This window comes from Apus apus, chromosome 8 (genome assembly GCF_020740795.1).
Source record: "Apus apus isolate bApuApu2 chromosome 8, bApuApu2.pri.cur, whole genome shotgun sequence".
Classification (NCBI taxonomy): domain Eukaryota; kingdom Metazoa; phylum Chordata; class Aves; order Apodiformes; family Apodidae; genus Apus; species Apus apus.
The window spans coordinates 21,839,373-21,860,600 of NC_067289.1; the positions used below are offsets into that span (position 1 = coordinate 21,839,373).

General features: G+C 47.8%; 1 long non-coding RNA gene across 1 annotated transcript; it reads right to left on the bottom strand.

The window, feature by feature from the left end:
- Positions 1-1,232: 1,232 nt before the first annotated feature.
- On the bottom strand, positions 1,233-5,803 carry LOC127388001 (uncharacterized). The gene is made up of 3 exons (XR_007890263.1): positions 5,774-5,803; positions 3,471-4,411; positions 1,233-2,287 (listed from the first exon to the last, which is right to left on the bottom strand). It is a non-coding gene; the product is annotated as an uncharacterized LOC127388001 (long non-coding RNA).
- Between the last annotated feature and the right edge of the window lie 15,425 nt (positions 5,804-21,228).

Consider the following 21,228-nt stretch of genomic DNA (forward strand, 5'->3'; position numbering starts at 1 on the left):
GAGGTAAGTAAGAGCAGGAAATATCTGAAAAATGTGTTGGGGTACTAACGTATTCAACAGACCCAGCATGTGGCAGGTATTCAAGGAGGCACAGACTCAACACATTCACATAACATCAGCAACAAAGTAATTAGAAACAGAGCTGCCCATGGAAAACTAAATAATAATAATAGTTTCAGTGTACCAAACAGCAGGAAATGAGCTTCAGTGGTGGGAGTGATCTGATTACACCAAATATAGACAAAAATAAGGAGAAAATGTTGCTTTTTAAGGACAAACCCAAAGCAAAGTTGTCTTACCGGGCAGCTCAGAAGGGCTGGAATGCTCCTCGCCCTGCCCAGCCCATGATGCCTCATCAGGTTTACACGTCACCCCATCCCTGTGCCCTGCTTCCCCAAGCAGCCCTGGTGTCCCTGCCCAACAGCAGCACACAAATACCAACCTGAAAAGTGCTCAGACCCTGCGGAAGTGAGTGTTTTTTCCTAACAATGCCCCAGGATGGTTGGCAGCAGGAAGGCAGGCAGCAAGGTGAGCATCCATTGCCTTTGGAGGCCTTTTCTGCCTCCCTGCTGTCATTAATTTTCACAGCCCGTGCTCCCACTTAGGGCAATCTAATATTGTTTATTTTATATGGAGATGTTTGATACTGAAAGTAGAGCCTTTGTCCCATGGGCTTTAATGGCTATGCCAGGCAGAGTGTCCTGGCATGATCCCAAGCCCAGGGGCAAAGGGCTGTGATTCCCTTTAGCAGGGTAAGACTTCATTCCTTGTGTAAGCACCATCCTCTAAACCCACCAGGCGGGTTCTGCTGCCAGCCTCCGGGTCACTGCCCAGCTGTTCTGCACACACAGAGACATCTAAATTCCTGTGGCACGTCCATTTTGGGCAGGGTGCTGGCAGAAAGCTGCTCTGAGGCTTGTCTTGGCACGGCCAGCCGCTGCTGTCTGAGCCCTAATTCATGCTAAAGCTGTCGCAGAGCACAAATCGTAGGTGGGAGGAGTGGCCCGGGGATAACTAGGCCAAGCACCCATAACATGCCCCAAACACCCTTCTAGCAGGAGCCTATAAAGCCCTAAAAACCTTCTCAGATGGGTCTGAGGGGAAACTGCCCCAAGCAGCTCTTTGCACCTGAATCTTTTTCTTCAGAGGACTAATCAACTCACAAACTAGCAAAACGAGCCACCAGCTAGGAAGGATTTTCCACTGCTATCCACCCACGCTGCATTTAAATGTTCAAATTAGAGAGAAAAGGTTTGATATTCTGTTAACAGATATTATTTTATAAAGTAATTTAACTTAGGAAGACAGTTCAAACACCACCTCTCCACAGCAGCTCAGGCTAAGCATGATTTAAGTCCCTGTTTCATTATAATGCTTTTGCCATCAGGTTCAGGTTTTAGTAGGGATTTTAAATGGGAACATGGGACATGGGGTATTTTTTCCAGCATCCCACTGCCCACAGAGTGGCACTGATGTTCCCTGCACACCGACGGGATGCTCTGAGCCCAACCAAAGCCAATGTTATCTTAATTGCTGGAGCACGGGGCAGGGAGAAGAAAAACAGCACTGAATAATAAATACAGAAGGCAGACAAACAGCAGAACTGAAGGCAAATAACTAAAATGCTTTGGTTTAGTGCAGAAGGGCAAGTTGGTTTGTGGTGCAGCGTTGCTGCCAGTGCCATTGGAGGACCCCCCAGCTGCCCCCTGCTCCTCAGCCAGCACAGATAAGGGGGAGTTCAGCCATCCCTGTTCCCAACACAGTAACATTTTCCAGCAAAACCACGTTTACCAGTCCTCCTCCTTCCAATGCATTCACAAAATATTTACCCCGTTGGAAGATAACAGTGCTGAGATAGGGGTGGGTTTTGCAGACTCATGGGGCTGGGAGCTGCTCCTGCCCAGAAGCTGGTTTAGGGCTCTTTCTCCTGCCCCAGCCTGGGGTAAAACCCCTTCCCATGGCACCCACCTGCAATGGGGCATGGAATGGGGCTGGTAGAGCTCAGGGATGGTCAGCAAGGGGCAGCTGAACTGAGGGATTAGTCTGAAGGCCAAAGCAGGAAGGTCCTGCCATCCCTCCTGACTGCTCAGCACTCACCACACTCTCCAGGGATCCATGTCTCCCTCTCCGTGCAGGTTTTGGGACAGATGGGTACATGCTGGAAGCAGACACCAAGTCTTCTTTTCTCTGGTTAGCCTCAGGAGCACAGAACCTTCTGTAGAGCATCCTCTGGAAGTGAGGGGTGTGCTGCCACACTTCTGCACTGCCGTGATACACGCCTCTTTCCCTGAGAAAATATATTGGAGCTGAGAAGTACTAATGAAAACCAAACACAGAAGTCCCCTCATTACACCAGCTTTGCTATTACATTTAAACTATTTGCTTCCAGGCCTGACAGACTCTGCTGACCCGGCTGACAGGTTACAGCTCCATGCCTGAAGGCCTTTGTTAGCAGCTTTGCTGCTGCAAAGGACACAAGAACCATAGAAAGGCAGTAAAATTTGCAGTATTGGCCTAAAAAACATGATGTTGAATAATGAGTTCTTTTTTACTCTTCTGCAGATTAAGGAGTAGTATTTCCCAACTCTTCTTGGCAGGAGAGTTTGAAGTTAATTTGCTTTTAAAAGGAAGTCTGAGGAAATCGTGTGATTGCAAAGACCGAAGTTTCCACCTAAATACCTGGAAAAAGCTGTAGTGGGTTTAACCAGAGGTTCTAGCCCCCAGTGCCCTCTCTTCAGCAGGAGTCAGGAGTAGGAGATGGCACCAGCCATAGCCACCAGCTTGTGGTTAGGGACTGCTCAAGCCAGGGCTGGTATCTATGTGTTCAACAGCCCTCTCCAGATTCCTTTCCTACCATAAATTTCTTGTATTATGTCTCAAAACACCAGTTATTGCCAAACTTGGGGTTCTACAAAACTAGGAGCATACCTGCAGGCCCAGTAGAAGATGGAGCCAAATAAAACAGGCATGTTCTGAAGACTAGATGGGTGCTGCTCTCCTGGGATGCCCAAGAAGAAGAGCTGGCACTGCTGGCTCTGACTGTGTCTGTCTGCTTCTCCTCCATGGGCAAAAACACATCCATCCATTACAAGGGAGTTAAAATGAGTGCCCCAGTTCAGGCACAAAATGGGTCAGCTTGCCTGGCTCCCCCACCCTGCTGCAGCTCTCTTGGCTCTTTGGAGGAAAAAGCCCTTAATTAATTTTTGCACAGGACCAACCTGAGCCTAAGTGCACGTACAGGGCCCAGGGCTGGCCCAGGGAGTGAACCTCACCATGGCCCAGCTAGAGCAAAACCATATACCTTTTAAATATAACTATTATATGTAATAGCTAATGTTTACAATAATAATAACATAACAAATATAACAACAACACATACCATGTATAACATATAATACATAGTATAGAATATAGACTATAGAATAGATAACGTACAGTTAAAATATGCAATGATACGTAAATATACATACCATATATATGTGTAGACCCCAGGGAAGGTGGCTCTCAGAGGACAGGGGTGATGGTGGCAAGGTGCAGACTGCACTGCACCAGGATGAAGCTTGCAGTGAGCCCTGGGCCATCACACAGCTCCAAACACTGTCAGGGTATCTCCCTAACTATTGGTGGCAATGCCGAGCCACCTTGGCTCCAGGATGAGCTGTAGGGCACTTACAAGTCAGCAGGGAGAGGAAATCTGCTTTTTCTCACTGATTTCTGACCTTCAAACCTACCCTGGAAAGATCAGATGGGTCTTTTCCTCCCTCCCCAAACATAATAAAGAGGCACAAAGCGACCAATGTTTTTGCAGGTGCAGAATTATCTGTTGGGAGAGCAAACTGCGGAGATTGTGATACAAAGCTGCAACTTTCCTGTTCACCTTTAGCAGAAGCCTGTTTCCCACATCAGCTCAGTGATCCAAAAATCAATAAAAGCCATGAAAACTAAAACTGGGCAAAAAAAAAACAAACCCAGCTTTTGTTCCTGTATACTTTAGGAGGCTTGTCTAAAGCTCCTGCCCAAAGTGAAGGCCCTGCCTGCAGCTCGGATGCTCTTTACTGGGGTGGGATTTCTGGGACTTGCTGCAGAAAGGACATTTTGCTGCTGTACACAAAACCTCTGAGGGGACCTCTGCTTGCTAGTGGGGAAGTTACTGCTGTCATTTGCCTAATTCCTTTGGGCCTCTCGTGTTGTGGGCAGCAAAGTAAAAAGGGTCATCATTATAAGATTATTTACGTGTGCTATTCTGGGCTTTGCTAAGCCCCAGAAGCAGCTGGGATGGGTAATTCCCTTTAAAAACAAATGGCATTCCTGTGCCAATCATCTCCAGGATCAATTTGCAACTAGACTTTACAGATAGGAGCTCAAAAACTGTGTCCTCCAGGGCTGGAACAGCCAGCACCATGACTCTGACCTGGGGAAAGAGGGAAGATAAAAACACCATTTGCAACATAAATGCTGGTATTGGAGTGACTCCCAAGGGATGAATGAATACTGGGATGCAGTTAAGGTCCATCCCAGTTTGCCTATTGCTCTTCTCCTCACCAGACAGCTCCCTGAGCCACCATTCATTACTCAGGTCTTGTCAGGCCACCCCTGGAATACTGTGTTCAGTGCTGGCCCCCACTGTACAAAAAAGATGTAGAGAGGCTTGAGGGGGCCCAGAGAAGGGCCATGAAGATGATTGAAGGACTGGGAAGCCTATTGTATGAGGAAAGGCTGAGAGAACTAGATTTGTTCAGCCTGGAGAAAAGAAGACTTAAGGGAGACCTTATTGCCATGTTCCAGTACTTAAAGGGTGGCTACCAAGAAGATGGAGACTCCCTTTTTACAAGGAGCCACATGGAAAAGGTGAGGGCTAATGGGTGCAAGTTACTCCTGGGGAGATTCTGATTGGACACCAGACAAAAAACTTTTCACTATGAGAACATTCTGACATTGGAATAGTCCCCCCAGGGAAGTGGTGGATTCCCCAACACTGGACATTTTTAAGACTCAGCTTGACAAGGTCCTGGGCTGTCTCATCTAAACCGTGTTCCTACGTGGATGGAGATGAGATACTGACTGCAACATGTGGGCCCAGCCAAGTTGCCCTGCCATCAGCTCTACCAGAAGTGCAGTGTTGGGCTTCAAATGTGCAGGAATGACTCAAAATCAGCCCAGCAAGATGAAACCATGAAAGCAGAGGTTTGGCCAGCAATAAAATATCACTCATACTAACACCACATGTGCAGGAAGCTCCTTGTACTGGTCAAGAGTAATTACGATTAAATTGGTTCTTCTCAGGTAACTGGTAGCTTGGGTAAGATCAGTACTAGAAAACCAAAACTTGATCAACCTAAATGAAAGTGTTGCATTTAAGGGCACATTAGCACCACGCAGGAGCAAATGATGGAGCTCCAGGTCCAAGAGTCAGGGGAAATTGTTGACAGACAGTTTCTGGGTTGAGTAAGCAAGAGCAAAACATTCCTTGTAAACTCCTCAGTTTTGGTGAAATGTTTATGTATGTCAGGGAGGTTTCCTCCCCTATCTATTCCCTGGGCAGTTTATCTCCTTAATTGGAAATTAATATTTTTCCTAAAATTTTAAGCACCCAGCAAACACAGGAATCTTCCCAAGGCAGCTCCTGGGAAAAAGAGGAGGAGGCATGGGAAGAACTGTGACCCAGAGAGACTGGTCCAAGCCAGCTGCATCCCAGCAGTCCACTAGTTTCAAAAACCCACCCAGAATAACACACAGGAGTTTTGTTGCCATGTTTAGCCAACTAATTAAATACCTTGGAAAAGCCACACAACCACAAGCAGGTCCCACCAGCTCTGTTTGCCACCTGGTCAGCAAAGGCCACTAGCCCATGTGCTCGTCTGTGCCAGCTGCCACCTAAAAGCAAGCACAGATACCAGAAGGTGTTTCCTGGTCCACTGCTCGGCAGCTCTTGTGTCCCTGCTGTTGGTTCACAGCCACCAGCACAATGCTGTGGTGTCCCACCATGGTGTTACCAGGCCCCCCCAACTCTGGTGAGTGGCCTCCAGGGCAGCACAAGCTTTGCAGAGATCACAGATACCCAAGGAGAGGACCTGGTGTCCTGAGTCTGGTCCTTCCAACATGGTGCAGGGGCTTCCCCATGGTTGTGTGGAAGGAGCCATGTTCAGCAAACACCATCACCCCCAGCTTCATGCCTGGAGCAAAGAGCTACATGGAATATACACCAAGAAACCTCCTTGGCTTTGTGCTGGGCTGTAGTTAATCACCAGCTTTCGTTCACAGTGGGGCTATTTAAAATATTATCATGAATATTATAAAATATAATGAATATTATAAAAATATTATAATTGGTTAAGCCTTTCCCTGAATGACCATCCCAAGCCTGGCTGGGCCCCATCATGGGGAAGTACTGGGTGGTACGGAGAGGTCTGTGTGATGCCCACATGTTCCCTGGATAGAGCACCACTCCAGAGACAGTCACAACACCTTTCGTTGCGAGAGCAAAACTGCATTCATTCTGTTTCTCCAAGCTTAGTGCTCACCACTGGAAGAGATGATTGTGCCTCTCTCCTTTGATGCTGAATCCAAGGGACCAGGACAAATGGAAGGTGGCTGATCACGCAGCAGATGAAAACTCCTGATGGCTCTGGTACCTCTGTGACTCCCGTCAAGGTCTCCGCCAGGACAATGAAGCAGCATTGCCCTGATAAGAGAATATTTGCTGTAATTTGCTTCCAGGCACTTAACAAAAGCAGAGCTGGGAGAACTGGGGAGAGTGTCCAGCCAAGCAATATCAAAATGGAGCCTCTGGCAGTTTGAGATGCTCATTTAATACAATTAGAGCACAGAGTGGGTGATGGACCCTGCTCCTGAACTAGCCAAACTCTACCTGTGTTTTTTTAAGCTGGGAAAGAAGTACCCACATGTCTGCACTGCTTGGCTCTTCCTCCAGCCAGGAAGCACAAGGTGAAACCACGGGGCAGCGATGAAAACCTCTGCCAGCAGCAAACTGTGCCTGGTGCCATGAGGGAGCCCTCCCACAGCTCCCACTGTGCAGCCTGGCCCCATTCCCAGCGCTGGGAATACTCTGTTGGTCGGGAGCCAGCTCCCAATGGAGGCACGTGTGTGTCTGAGCCCATCGAGCTCAGGAAGGTTCCTCTGCCTGAGCACGAGGGCTTGCCTGCAGGTGGAGTGAATCTTTACCAAAAAACCTTCCTCCAAAAGAATGGCTTGTTTCCAAATAGCTTTATGTGTGTGGGATCTACTCGGACAGATTGCTCTTGGATGGGCTGTGCAGCCAGGAGCTGACCCGCCAAGCCCCACTCCAACATCTTCCCATCTCCCTGTGCCTACAGCTCCTGGCCAGCCCATGCCTGGGGCTCAGCCAGCCTGACTGACAACAGCCACCACTGGTACGGGCAGCTTTGCACTGCGACATCCCCAGGGATCCCTGGCAGGAGCACCCTTCAGGACCATCAGCCACCAGAGACACCTCCAGCCCACCAACCACCACCCGCCACCAGCAGTGGAGCACCTGAGCCACAGCGAGCACTTCAGTGCTTTGCAGTGAAATGAGCTATAAAAACCTGCAAGAAAGACAAAATTTCCAGCAGTCTGGACATACATAGTGTCAGAGGAACGAGAAGCATCTTCAGCACAGCTTCCACCACCTCCCATCCTGGCCTCAGCCGTGTCAGTGGTTAAAGCTGGAGGTCTGAGCAAAATCTGTTCCACCAGCAACTGGAAAATACATTGCAGCCATGATGAAAATGGATTTTTTTTTTGTTTTCTTCTTCACCTACTGTGAAATATGAATTAGGAATTCATTAGCTATGAGCTGCTGCAAAGTAATGTTCCTCTTAAAAGATTCAGGAGTCTCCTGGCTCCAAGGGACTATGGTTAACTACAGACAGAGCACGGGGGCTTTTCAATATTTTTTTTAATGTACTGGGAAGGATCATTAGAAATTACTTACAGTTTCTTGCAGAGGCTTTTTTATTTCCATGGAGATGTAGAGACTGAATCTGCAGCAGCGCTGAAGCACGATGGAGATGGTGCTGCAGCCTCTGCTGCTCACAGAGGCAGGAGTGGGGAGACAGAAGGAAAAGCTTTGGGGAAAGCAAGTTGTGGCTGTGGCTTAGCAACATCCATCACCCTCCTGCAGGATGCTCAGAAGCTTCGGATGCAATGAGCAGCACTGCTCCTTGAGACCTGCTTGGGTTCCTGCAGGTCCACCCCACAGCTAGTCAAATCCAAGGCTGCATGAGGACCAAGCACATGCAGCCTGGACATTGTCAGAGGTGGGGAACTGTTGTCTTGGTTGAGGAGCAAGATCTGAGCAAAGTTTTGGACGTTCAGGCACCACCAAGATCCACCAGTGGTGGGCAGGGCCGTATGAGTGGGATGGGTGAAGGGGATCTTCACTAGCCTTCTTGCTAGTAAAAGAGTTCAGTTTCCATGGCCTTGGCAATACTTGATATTCCTGCCAATAAATCACTCATTAAGCCTAATTTTGCTTTGCAAGCAGATGATGAATAGTCCTGCTACCCCAAGGTCTGCTCAGAGACTGGTCCAAGTCACTAAATATAGGTGACTGTACATCTACCTGCTCTGCCCAAACTGGGGGCATGGTCTGGCTTTGTGGTCAGCTCTCAGCTATGTTTTGGTTCCAGACAACCCAAAACCCCCAGGAGAACCATTTCTGCAGCTTTGACTTCAGCCCCTCACAGCTGGCTGGCTGGTCACCCAGAGAGCCCTCTGGACCCAGTGGGCACCCTGCCAACATCATCAAACCATGTAATTAAACAGCTGCACGATGAAGTGGACCATGCAGGAGTAACCCAACACCACCAGAGCCAGAACAGCCTTTGAAGTCAGCACTTACCACCTCCAGCCTCCACCCACACAATTAGACCTTTCTTTCTCCTTTTCCCCACGAAGCAGCAGATGCCAACACAAGCAGGATCTCCCTGGTGCTTCTCCGTGAATCACCCAACAAACCCTCTACCAAGGTGTCCCCAAGCCCCTGTGCTGAGTGGGGAAGGGGACACTCTGGGGCACGGGGGGGCTTAGGGTGGGAGGACCTGGATTGGGAGCAGCTGCACCACACTCTGCAAAGGAAGGGACACAGAGGTCCTCTGGTGTGCAGCAAGAAGGGCAGGATCCTCCCCTGCCCCAGCTTGTCCAGCTCCTCTGACACTTCTGTCAGGCCTGTGTGCCAGCCAGGTTTGCCAGGAGTGCTGCCAGAGGGCTGCAGCTGCCTGGGTTTCAAGAAACTGGTGTCTAAACCATGAGGGAAAATGGGGAGAGGCAAGAGCAGCTCCTACCCAGCCTGACCCAATGACACCAGGGGACATGGCCGGAGCAATGGGGACCCACAGAGACCCACAAGGACCTGCAGAGACCTGGGGAGGGAGAGGTGGCAGGGCAGGACAGGGGACCCAGGGAACCTGGCAAACCACAAGTTGTCAGCTCAGCGACTCACAGGACAATTTCTTTTCAAGGGCTTTGAAGAAAAACTAAGAGGAGTAACATGATGATTTCACAAGTACCTCAAGGAGGAACTGTCACTACCTTTCTCCTAGCTGCAGGCAAATTGATTTTCCTCAAGGTTTAGAGGCCAAAGAGCTCCAAATGTCCCACACCTCTCAACAAGACAGAAACCACGGGCTGAGAATTAGGCAGAAGAAACATGTGAGGTCTTCTTCAAAGCCAGAAAGATCTTCAAAGCTATAAAGAATTGACCTTCTGGAGCAAGAGGCACTCCCACCTCTGCTGTCACTTACCTGACCTTTTTGCTTGGCAAAACCTTGCTGTCTGGAGAGCTGATAAAATTCACGACAAGACATGCCTGGTGAAAATCTATTCTTAGAGGGTTTTGGTAGAAATAACATGCTTCCTCCCAAAAGATCTGAAACCAATGTATTAAAAAAGAAGTTTTACATTAATTCGAAAGCATTTGCACCTTGGTTTTTAAGTTTGTTAAGCTCTTTCCAAAATGAAAATGCCAAAGTAAGATGGACATTCATATAATTATAGATATTTATTTCTGCTGGCATGGTACCTTCATGCCAGTTTTTGAAAATGGTGAATAAACCCCCTGATTAGAGAGCTTACAGTGAGGAAAGGAAGCCTAAAGGAAAAGCTGTCACCAGTTTACAATAAAAGCAACAATTTCTTTTTTCTTTCTTTCTTTTTTCTTTAAAAACAAAACAAACAAAAAAACCACACCAAAACAAACCTGACATTTTCCTGTGAAAATGTGAAGAGGAAAAACATTTTTTGTCAGTGGGAAAACAACTCAAGGAATCCAGTCCCTGCCAAGCAGCCATCTCACCTGCCCCAGAGCAGCGGGCAGAGGGGAGCTGAGTCTTGTGATGCTCAGCCACCCAGCCCAGCTCTGCTGCCTTCCCCTCCCTTCTGAACACCCACTGCCCCCCAGAGAGGCTTCCCCCCCCACCTTGCTTCTTATCATTTGCATCATTTGGCTGAGGCTCACCTCCCAGGAGGACATATTTTACATCAGCCTGCTGATAGCTACTTAAGTCCCATCAGGCTCTTCCCTGCCAGCATCCATCACATCTCCATCAAGACAATCCTCACTCACCCTGTGGTGCTTCCAGCTTTCTCTGAGGTCTCTGAAGCCCAAGCACCCACACCTTGCTCTGCATGCAGCTTTCCTGGAAGCCTTTTCTCCCACTTGTTTCCCCCCTGCCCTTTGCCACCACCATTTGATTCAGTTTTCCCAGTGGTTTCACCCAGATACAAAAATGCTTCATTTCCCACCCACCAGGGACCACCAGGGCTGAGCTCTGGGCATCCTCCCTCCAGTATCAGACATCTCCAGTAACAAAGAACTGGCACATTTAAAATGAAAACCACCTCCCTCATATATATTCATAGCCAGCAACCACAGCAGATGCTGCATCTCTCCACGTATCCAGGGAAGGGAAAGGCTCAGCAGCAGCTCGGACTCTCCAGATGCCAACACAGTGGTGCCTCCTCCCTCTTGCTGGCCCAGCAAGGAGCAATGATTGATTTCACAGTATCACCACCAGATCTGCAGTCACGGAGGCAGCTCCAGGGGAGGTTTTACTGCTGACTCCTTGAAAGCTTTGAAAGAGCCTTAGTAATTATTTTTCCTTAGGAAAATAGATGAATTAATCCTTCTGCTAGGCTTGAGGTTGGTTTTCCTGAAAATGGTGTTTTCAAATGATTTCAGAAAGCAAATAAAGACTGCCTGGCATAATTTGTCAAAATCATTCCTAGTCACTTATTTCAAACACTCCATCAGATTCCCAGAAGGAAGGAGATCAGGTTCCCAAAGTGCTCAGTCGGTGCTGCTGGCTGCTAGAGAAAATGGGGATGTTGTCTCAATGCCTCAAAGAAAGCAGCAGATTTTGCACAGACCTAACACGTCAGAGATGGATGCCAAATACGTGCTCTCCCTGAGTTTTAGTTGCATTTTCTTTTTCTGAAACTGTCCATTTATAGCTCCAAATATGAAATATGGAAAAATCCAGGAAAGGGAACAGGAGAATCCCAAACTGGATGAAGTATCATCACTTGGTTCCCACGCCCAGACACATTCCTGATGCCAGCAAACCAAACCACTGTGCTCTAAAACTCAGGAAAAAGTCTGAAATTGCTCAATTTCACCATTTCCTAAATGCAGACCTCATGACACAACTAATAAGTTTGGTGGAAGGGTTTGATGACAGAGGTAAGGAAAACCCTTCCCCTTCCAGATGGAAACGCCTTCTGTGACAGGCACTGCAGTAGCAGCTCTCACAGAAATCCCTCCAGTTTCATACAATTTAGTGTAAATTAGTTTCATCAGTGACAGTTAGTCAGAAATGCAACCTGAAAGACCTCTAACCTTTGAAAGTCAGGCTTGGACATCAGCAGTGCAGATGGCTTTGCTTTGCCTCTGCTCTGCAGATAACCAAATGGGCCAACATCCTCTCTATGGTTAAACATCTACAACCCCACATTTAGAAAGCAGTTTATTTATTTCAGCTTCTCTGTTTGACTTCACAAACACTCACATTTGGCAGGGGAAATCGTGGTCAAGCCAAAACCAGTGGAGGTTTGCTCAGCAGCTCTGCTGAGTAGAGATAAAGTGAGATGGGCAACCAGGCTCCTGATGGGGTTCTTCATTTATGGGTTTAATCATTGTACTGCCTGAAATAAGAGAGTAGAGTTTTATGGGGAGGCTAGAGAGGTTTGGCTTGTTTAGTGAAAAAAAAAAAAGAGCAGGTTGAGTGAGGATACAACTGTTGTTCATAAGTATATCAGGAATAACAGTGGGAATAGAAAATAATTATCTAACAACACAAGAAGGAGAGGGAGTGAGCTGGCCATAAATAATTCAGGATGGAAATGAGAAGAAGGTTCACACCATTAAAGGCAATCTCCATACAAACATCAATTCCTGCCTCCAATTAGTCTAAAATATCACAGGGAGGTTGTCATGTTTTCAAGCCATGACCTGAATGCCCCCTCCCAGGCTGCTGAGCACGAAGAACATCTCCTGGAGACACCCTGGTCCCATCTCAGCCCTGTCCACATGGGCAGTGCAGGGCTGGGAACCCTTCCTGGGACAGGGAGGCCACCACAGGCAGGCACCAGCCAAAAATTAATTGAAATGCCATCCTGAAAGCTTTCCCAGACACTGAGGGGCACACACCTGGGTCCCTTTCTCTAGGTTAAACACAGGAATTCTGTTTGCTGGAAAAATGTGTGGAACAATGCATGTCCTGCCATTTCTCTTCTTTCCCTTTTCCATCCCAATGTCACCACCCCTTGAGCTGATACTGTGTATTTTACCATCAAGGGTCCAGGTTGGCAGAGGAAATGAGTTTGTACCTCTAACTTTTGTATAGGAACCAGGGTCTAAACTCAAAAGTTTCTGTCATTTATCCTCTCCTCTGGTGAGCAAAGCCCCTCAACACAGTAATGCAGCTATTTAAGACAAAACAGGCTGTCAGTCAGCACAAAGGAGACTTGGACACCTGTGGTGTTCCTTGAGCAGGTCTCTATTTTGATGATGGCTCAGTCTACCAAATCACTGGTGGAGCCAAATCATTAACACCTTGAGCCCCCAGACACCCTATTGGAGCTCCAGGGGTGGCCAGACCCCCAGCACAGCAGCAAACACCCCAGGCAGGATCAGATCCCTACACAGTCTGGCACTGAATGGCAGCAGCAGTGGGGAAATCCTGTTTACATGAGGCAGCAGGTACATGAACATGGCCCAACACACAAATACTCATGCCAAATACTCACTAACAAATGGTTTTGGGGAAGAAACTGCCAGCATCCTTGGCTTCTCATAGTTTATGACTTCTTTATCACTGCCATGAAGCATCCTCAGGCATTTTGTAGGCTGGTCTGAGAGCAAATCACAGGATAGGCAGAGTTCATTAAATAAACTCTTATTTTGTTAAATGGTTCCTTATGAAAAGAAACGTCTCCATGAAACTTTAATAAGAGAGCACTGTGGCTCTCATCTAAACCAAGGGTCAGAGCACAAGAAAGACTAGGGTGGCCAAGTACAGTTTGATGCTAATTTAAATGCCAAAAATGGAAGAAAGTGCTTGGGAATGGAAAGTTCATTAGTATAATCTTTGCTCACGCCGTCTGGAAAGCAGACAACGCTGTTGACCTGTGATCTTCTGACCAGGAAAGATTTCTAGAAAGCAAAAAATAAGCATCCCTGGCAGGCAGAGGGCATTTTTTTTTTTTTTTTTTTGCAATCTCCCTTCTACTATAGTGCTGCAGGCATGATGCTGTCCTCTCCTAGCAGCAGTGGGCTTCAAGGCAGCCCCCTGACTCCCTGTGGCCTGAGTCCCACCGGAGGCACTAACAGACACCTCTCCCTTTGCTCTTCAGAAAATAGTGTCTGAGGGACAACTGCAGCAACCTGCAATATATTCCCAAGTTGGTCGATTCTAATTCCTTGAACCTGTGAAACATCTTTAGTTGCAGCCCTCAGCTAAGCAGGTTCTAGACCTTGGCGGTCACAAAGCCCTGGTGAGGCCCGAGTGAGCGAAGCCAGCAGAGAGTAACCGATCAGCACAGGGCAGGTCACAGCCTGGCAGCAGGAGCCCGGCCCTGCCTCAGCTCCCCTGTGTTGCTGTTTTACAGCAAAAAAAAAAAGAGGAAAATCACACCAATATAGGTCTGGATGTCTGTGCTCTGGCAGAAGGTGCTGGGTGCCAGGCTTCGCTGTGCCACCAGCTCGTAGGTACCCAGCATTGCTGCCTGCAGCTCCCACTGTCATCCTGATCAAGACTGGGTCACTGTGAAGGGCAAAGGTCCAACACAGGCTGGGAAAACCCAGCTGGAAAGGTTTGGAGCTTGCTGTGCCTCTTTCTCAGTTGGTTTGGTTCTAACAGGTCCTAACAACCAGCTCCTGGTTTAGTCCTAACAATTAATGGTGACCCTTCAAGTGCCCCTAAGGACCCAGGTGTCCATCCATTCCACTCCTTACCATCACCATGAGCTCCTCTTTAAAACCAGTTCCCCCCAGATAAGCCCACCAGCTTCTCCACACAGAAACCATAGCACGACCAGATTTCTCTACAGCCATCCCAAGTCTTTTCTCCCTTAGCCACCCCAAAGCCAGAAGGCCAGGGTTCAGGGGATGTCCATACTTCCACATGCCACTCAGCCAAGGAAGCACTGATGTTTGATCACAGAACTTCCCCTGATGATAAATCCCTCCCCACACACCTGCATCATCCTTTAATGAGCTGCTGTGGATCAGCCTCTCTCTGGGGTTGGTGGATAAAGCATGAGCTTGGCAAAGTTGTCTCCATCCATCCGGATGGAGGACCTGGCCTGAGAAACACCAGGTTGACTTAGCTCCACACATCCCTTATCAGCAAGGACACTCCGCTCAGTGCCTCCCGTCCCTCTTGCCTGCACAAGAAACATTTCTGGGCAAGCCAGGCAATGTGCCTGGGAGGGGCCATTCCAGCCTGGAGATAACACAGATACAGCCACCTCTGTTCCCTGGGAAATCTGCTGACAGGAGAAAGGGGCTCACATGGGGGAGCTGCTGTTTGTGGCCATTCAAACTCACGCTGCTGATTATTTGATGGGAGGCAGGGTGGGCCAGGCTTGCAGGACAAGCCAGGGAGTCAGCCTTCCGTATCATTCCACACAGGGTTTATCTAAGGAAAAGGCCCCAAGGACAGGCTGCAGAGGCACAGCAGATGCAGGAGGAGAAAAGCCAAGCACAATGATGTCATAAAATGCTCCCTGAGTCATTAGCTACGACTCATATCTTTGCTGGGGCTAAAGACACTGAATAGGTGCCATGGATAAGTGCCAGGAGAAAGAGTTTCAGTTTTACTGATGAGGCTATTGCTGATTAATTGGCAGCTTGGCCTGTACCGAGGGCTGGATCTGGACACAAAAATCCTTAAATTGTTTCCACTTCAAGCGTGGGCAGCCAGGGACCCAGAAACTTTACAGCAAAGACCTCACCCCCCTCCCAGTCCACAGGGCCCAGGCTGCTGTGCCTCAGGGCTGGGACTGAGGGGTTAGAAACGTGCCTGCTGGGGCACACATTACATGTTGGCAGAAGCAAATTAGTGCCAAAAATACATTCTCCTCCTGAAGATATCTGGGCTGGTTAGTGATTTTTCACAGCTAAATGGTTTTGACAGCTTTTTCAAGGTAATGAAAGTCTGTTTAACTAAGGAGTAAATATGTGTGTGTAGGTCCAAGGCCAGAAGTGTGAGGATGCATCTTCAAAATGAGCTCCTCTACAAACTCAAAACATGAGCACTCCAGAACCCATCAAGAAATGAACAACAAAGCAGTCAATAATAAAAGCAATGATCCATAGAGCAAAATGCTGCAATTCCTCTCCAAAATAGGCCCAGTCCCACAGTACCTGAGCACTTTCTGCTAACATACACCTTCCCCCTCTCCTTAGGTATCACACACCATAATTTTCCCCCCTAAAATATTCTCCCTAAGCATTGCTTAGCATCTTGTCTCTGGCTCTCAGTAACTCAAATCAGTTCATTCTAATGACCATGCTGGGCTCTCCTCCCCACTCCCCAGTATCCCCCCTCCCCATGCAGCTTCCTCCAGTGAGGAACAACAGTGAGGGGCAGCAAAAGCTCTGAGCACAGACCATAGTCTTGGCAGGTCGGCCAGTCCCCTGCTCTCCTTGCTGTGAGTGTGCACATGCAGGATGCTGCTGGGCAGCCAGCACAGCTTCCCTGACCCAAAGCACCCAAAAAGGCTCCACACTGCTGTAAGGCCCTTTCTTTGCACCACTCCATTGTGCCTTCCACCTCCAAGGAAAGTCTGCAGCACCAACCACCACCTGGGCTCCTACATTTTTCCATGCTACCGCAGACATTAATTAAAGTGCAGATCCAAATTAGGCTGGAGAATTGTGTGAGAAGACACTGTCATCCAAAACAGAAGGGAAAGTAGGAGATGTCTCTAATTATACGCATTTATTCCATCAAAGTGTGCTTCTGGTCAGATCACTAACTGCAAAGAGCCCCTCAGACAGCAATTTAATATTCCAGGGTTTAAAAGGTCTCATGCCTTCTTGTGCCAGAGGAAGATTTCAGATCCTACATTAATCTCTCTTTCACCTTCCTCGTCATCATCACAATGACAAGTGGCTCGTAGCATCTTGTCAGATTCCTCAGACAGAAAATTTCCCTTTCTGAGTCACTGTAGAATGTCTCCAGCTGCAGAGCAGCCAAAGCCTCTCCCTGCTCCCCAACTTGCTGTGTAGTTTTATAAAACCTTTGCCCAAGCCTGGGGACAGGACTGCAGCCCCATAAATGTCAGGAGATGGCTGCTAAACCCTGCGCTTCACAAGCTACAGGTGAGTTTCTCTATATGCTGCTGGTCAAAAGTGTGGTATCTGCATGGGAAAAGGCAGGCCATGAGTGATGGGGCCTCAGGTACTGAGTTAAGGAGCCCATATGGTGATGTACATCTCATTTAGGGGGCCTGCGGGTGAATGTGTATGGAGGGCACAGCTGTGGCTCCAGACAGACCAAAAGTTGAGTTTCAGGATGGATCTAGGGTCCTCTGAAACACAAAGACACCCTGCAACAGACCATCTGCATCCTGTAACTCAACTTCACTGAAGCTCAGAGTTTGCACACAAATGTATTGCTCAAATTTTATTTTACTGGGACAAAGAGATAAAACTAACCAAACCCTACTTATTTTTAAATGACTTTGCCTGAAACCCACAGGGATGTGGTGGATGAAGCCTGGCTTTCCTGGCCAGCAGGATCGTGGCATTGAGTGAGAGCTACCTCAGCACTGCTGTCCCATCCAGGTCATGTGTCCCTGCTCCAAGCTGGACAACATCAGCACCAGATGGAGCCTCTCTCAGGCTACACAATAATTGCTTGTTTCATACAAAAGCAGAAGCATGTGGCTGATAAAATAACACTGGGAGCCTCCACACAGCCCAGCATCGTGTGACTTGAGTGATTAAAGCTAGAGATTTCCTTCCTGTATGTGAACTGGCTCCACTGTGGAGTTAAAATCAACAGAAAAGGGTGGGTGGGGGGACTTGGCAGCACAGCAGGGACCCTCAGCAGGACAGTCCCACCCAACGCTGGCAGCTGCTGCTGCCCTGCCCAGCCCTGACCTGCACCATCCCTGGATGAGCAGTGATTCCTAGGCACTAGCTGGACAACCTGGGGCAAATTACTTGGTTTTCTTGTTTCCACCAGCCTGTAACACCAGCTTCTTGTCTATATCACAGACCTACTTTGAAGATGAAGAGAAAGGACTCTCAGGAAACATAAGCAGTTTGGTACCCACCTCCCACTGATACTCAAGTACACCTGGCACCTGGAGATAGAAAAATGGGAAAATACTGAAATAAAGCCATTATCCCTTTCTCCTTTAAATAGCATCCTTCTTTGTCTTTTTTTCTGTTTCACTTTTCCACAGGGAATGTAAAGAAGCTGGGGAGCAGTGTAACATCAAACCCCTGTATGTTCTCACCCAGCCCAGCTGGCCACAAGCTGGGTCCCAGCCTCTTCCAGGTTACAAACACCAACCCCTGCAGAAGGAGGAAAAAATACGGGTAGAAATCAGCAGCCACGTGGCGAGTAGCTGCAGTTGGTGGTCATCTCAGCTAATAAAATTGCAATCCTCTCCATGACTGATCCAAAAATAGGTTATGATTTTGGAGAGAGGTGAAAAACCTTCATCCTGCTTCTGGGGTCCTGCCCTGCAGCTTCACTTCACTTTCCATTTGCATGACTGCAAATGCTCAGCTTGAAGGTAATTAGGGCAGGAGATAAATATGCAGGGTAGCCATCAGTCCCCCTGCCATCAGGGGCATCTTGGGACAGCACATCTTTTAGAGTAAAAATATGACTGCAATCTCTCCAATCTGCAGCTTAATGTAATAATGTCTCTCTGGAGCAAAGAGCTGGCATCTGCACAGCAGCTAAATGGATTTTGCTGGCTGGACCAGCCACCCAAATGGCTGGAAAGGAGAAAGCAAAGTTTTCTTCAGCACCACAGGACTGGTGGGGAAGGTGGAGAGCCCGTCTCCTCTCCAATGGGCCAGCAGGCCCTGACATGGTGGAAGAGGAGAAGATTTGCTTAGAGGAAACTTAACTCCTTGAGACCCATCTTGTCTGTGCAAGTAATCCTGAAACCCTGGGAGCAGGATCCGTTATTTCTGGTGTCAGGGATTGTTCACCAGCCAGATCACACACCAAATCCCTGTGGAGTACAGGGAAACGTGCAAATGGCTCCTCGAAATGTGCTGCACTTTTATAATTTGTCTTAATTTTCTGATTAATCATCTTAACTGGTCCTGGTCACCAGGAGAGGAGCAGGGTCATGGGCAGCTAATGGCACATGAAGAGCTGTTGCTTGAGCATTTCAGGGAGAGCTGCAGCCAGGCTGGGGATGCTTTTGATTAAGTCATGTCCCCCTTCTTGTTGAAATGCCAAAAGTTGGAGCACTAGGTAATGAAGCAAGTTATTCAGGTGGCACATACACCATCTAACCAATGCAGAGCATTTAATGAACTGCCCTTAACTCATCAACAGAGCTACTGAGCAGAAAAGATGATTGCACAAAAAAACCTGCTTTTTCTTTTTTTCCTGGCTCTGAGAACCTCCTGGAAAACCCCATGGGACCTCCCCTGCAGTCTGAAGGACCAGGGCTACCAACAAAGCTCCTTCTTACTCCTTGGAGACTGCCCCACTGCTGAGCTGCTGACCCTTGCTGCCTTTCCTTTTGGAGACTCGTAACTCCAAAAGAAACCCAGAGGCTGTAGGTAAATCCATGTAGTAAAACTTCATACGTGTCTTCCCCTGGGGAACCAGAGCTCCAGGATGGTCTTCCAAGGGCAAAGAAAGCCTTTTCCTATGCATGGTTTAGCTAAAGGTTTCAAACTCACTGTTCAGTTGGCTTTAGTTCTGGTTTCTGAGCTGTCACATGTTGTTTATGCTTTGCCCACTAAGTGGAGCTGAGGACTCTTCCATCCTTCCCCTCCCGGGATGATGCCTCCACATTTCTTCTCCTTCCTGGATGAACTGGCAGGGTCATCTGCTGGCAGCTTTGCTGCAGCTCACGCAGACCTACACTAGCCCACGTTTTGCCCATGGCAGGTGAAGGCAATGGTACAACACCTGCTTTCCACCACATAAACTTTGGGGACTTTCCCCTTTTTGCTATGGAGAGGATGTGGTTTTGAACCCAACCAAAGTAGCCGTGTGGAAGTCCATGCTGCAGGAGGGTGAGGAGTGCCAGAGGCTCCTGCTTTGACACTCCCCTGCTTTGACACGCCCCTGCTTCAGCTTTTTTCACAAGTTCCATTAATTAACCTCTCCAGCATCTACAGGTAACGAAAGAAATATCTGTTAACACTGAGACTTTTCAGGAACCTCCTCATAACTTAGTTCTCTATAGTGTTTTTAAAATCTGTTTTATATAAACCACCTAAAACTACTACTAACAGGATATGACAGGTCAGCTACAGAAGTATTCCTGTTATCTGCCATGAACTTCACTTCAGCCACAGAAGCAGATTATTTGCTTTGCTAGAGACCATCCAACACCTGTACAAGTTTATACATTCCCAGCAAGACTTCCCTGGGAATTTGGGAAAGCAGCTGACAATGAATTCATCCACACACTACCACCTCTCCTGCTGCCAAGGGTCACGTCAGAAACAACCTCAGAGGAGAACAGAGCGTGTCTCTAGAGAAAACAGAGGACATGGAAATAAAACAGGATAAAATTACAGCTTTACAAAATTCATTGCAATACCCTGCAATGGAAAGATAATTAGGAAATTGGTTTTGTACTAATGATTCATATCTAGCTGGGCAGGAGCTCTGTCAGGAACATGACTTTAATTTAACCTCATGCTGCAGCACTAAAACATGGCTTGCAAAATTTTAATGCCCAGGCATGAGATACTCCCAGGGCACTGCCTCTCCCCTGCCCTTCTCCCCAAATCACTGTCCCAGACAAGGACATTGCAGTCTCCAGAAAAAAATTCCTGATGTTATTTCATATGCTGGGGTTTCCTCCTGAATGTCCTTTTCCTGGCAGTCCAGCTTGTAGGAAAAGTTCAAGCCTTTCTATTCAGGTACACCAAACCTTGCCTGATTGCACTCGAACTATGTCAGCACATTGACAGTGCTGACCAAAACAATAACTTGTAAACCAAATGTATTTATGCAGCAAACGTATTTTATGGTTGCCTCCACAAGGATTTTCTTCCCAGACAAAAGTATTTGGTTGACAACAATTAACGATTCCTCATGGAAACGTTGTCCATGGAAACCATACTATTGTTTGGAGATGAGGCAGAAATGGGTTGCCCATCACTGCATAGCAACCTGTGGAGGAGCAGTATGTAGAGTAGGTTGCTGTGTAGCTTTTCAGTTTATGGAACAAAGCCTGCTTGGTTTTCAGTGATCACCACACAGTTATCTGGCAAACAAAGAGTTCTGTTCAGCCTGTCAGGAATTTAATGAATTTAGAAGTATTCAATGAATTGTGGATTTCATCTTTCCCCCTTCCCTTGCATCCCAGACTCAGTATCTCTTCCAAACTTATAATGGGAGCTTCTTTCTGAACAGAGTCTGAACCAGAATGCAGGGCACAAGGATTGCCTTGGAGGAAAGCAAGCTCATCATAAACCCAGTCCATCCTCAAATGGAATAGGTATATACTGAATAGTACATGCTTAAGTCAACTACAATGAGA